The following is a 1,998-nucleotide window of genomic DNA, read 5'->3' as shown; positions in this document are numbered from 1 at the left end:
CTTGCTGTCAGCTCAGCAATTGCTCAGTTCCCCAAAGAAGTTGAATTTTGCAAATTGCTGCTTTGCTCTTGAAATGATGTCATCAGGTGGGTGTTTTGGTGTAATACACTGAAAACCAGAGCAGAAATGCTGAAATATTCCCATGATATGCATGGTCTCTGCAGCAAACCACCATGTCTCAGCCTAAGTATGTCTGCCGCTTGTTCTTTTGTACTGCCAGAAGATTGTGGAAGTACAGTATAAAAACCATCTTTATGGAGAGATCTTTGTGGTTTAGGCTTAGTCTAAGTGTCTCAAGTAGCCGGGGCTTTTGTTTGGGCCTAGTCCATAAGGTCTGATGGCTTTCCTCTCATCTCAAGATGAATGTGGTAGAAAATATAAATCAAAGAAACGTCCTTTGGCCTAGCCTTGCCTTGCCTTGCCTTATTTCCTTCTCATCCTGTTCTCTGTCCCAGCCTCTCTCACTAAGCCCTCGTCTGGCTGCATGTCTCTTCTTTCCTCTCTCCTTTTCTCAAACTCTCCTGCTTCCTGGCTTTCGTCTTTCAATTCCTCCATTTCAGTCCTGCAGCCCGGCACTACTTTTTCCTCTTGCCTCCCTTGGGCCTACTCCCTTGGCTTTCTCCCTCTCTTCTATATCCTTCTTCCCGACTTGTCTCTTGGAGACTTTTGGCCACTTTGGAGCCAAGTCTGGGCATGTTTTGGAAACTTTTCAGAGGCCTCGCTGGTGACACGGGGGACAGCAGGCAGTGACAGGCCCGGGGCTGACAGGCTCCCCCTCCCCTAGCAGGCGCTCGGCTGCCACACCCAGCTGACATAGAACCTTTGTCACAATGCCCGCTACCGTGGTGAGGATGCGGGCACTCTGCAGGTGACAGGGACCCAGCAGGACTTGCTGTCAGCTCAGCAATTGCTCAGTTCCCCAAAGAAGTTGAATTTTGCAAATTGCTGCTTTGCTCTTGAAATGATGTCATCAGGTGGGTGTTTTGGTGTAATACACTGAAAACCAGAGCAGAAATGCTGAAATATTCCCATGGTATGCATGGTCTCTGCACCAAACCACCATGTCTCAGCCTAAGTATGTCTGCCGCTTGTTCTTTTGTACTGCCAGCTGATTGTGGAAGTACAGTATAAAAACCATCTTTATGGAGAGATCTTTCTGGTTTAGGCTTAGTCTAAGTGTCTCAAGTAGCCGGGGCTTTTGTTTGGGCCTAATCCATAACGACTGATGGCTTTCCTTTCATCTCAAGATGAATGTGGTAGAAAATATAAATCAAAGAAACGTCCTTTGGCCTAGCCTTGCCTTGCCTTCCCTTATTTCCTTCTCATCCTGTTCTCTGTCCCAGCCTCTCTCACTAAGCCCTCGTCTGGCTGCATGTCTCTTCTTTCCTCTCTCCTTTTCTCAAACTCTCCTGCTTCCTGGCTTTCGTCTTTCAATTCCTCCATTTCAGTCCTGCAGCCCGGCACTACTTTTTTCTCTTGCCTCCATTGGGCCTGCTCCCTTGGCTTTCTCCCTCTCTTCCATATACTTCTTCCCGACTTGTCTCTTGGAGACTTTTGGCCACTTTGGACCCAAGTCTGGGCATGTTTTGGAAACTTTTCAGAGGCCTCGCTGGTGACAGGGGGGACAGCAGGCAGTGACAGGCCCGGGGCTGACAGGCTCCCCCTCCCCTAGCGGGCGCTCGGCTGCCACACCCAGCTGACGTAGAACCTTTGTCACAATGCCCGCTACCGTGGTGAGGATGCGGGCACTCTGCAGGTGACAGGGACCCAGCAGGACTCACAGTCAGCTCAGCAATTGCTCAGTTCCCCAAAGAAGCTGAATTTTGCAAATTGCTGCTTTGCTCTTGAAATGATGTCATCAGGTGGGTGTTTTGGTGTAATACACTGAAAACCAGAGCAGAAATGCTGAAATATTCCCATGATATGCATGGTCTCTGCACCAAACCACCATGACTCAGCCTAAGTATGTCTGCCGCTTGTTCTTTTGTACTGCCAGCT

This window comes from Patagioenas fasciata, unplaced genomic scaffold, assembly GCF_037038585.1.
Source record: "Patagioenas fasciata isolate bPatFas1 unplaced genomic scaffold, bPatFas1.hap1 Unplaced_13, whole genome shotgun sequence".
NCBI lineage: Eukaryota > Metazoa > Chordata > Aves > Columbiformes > Columbidae > Patagioenas > Patagioenas fasciata.
The sequence above is the reverse complement of the archived record's forward strand: the minus strand, read 5'-3'. Positions refer to the sequence as shown.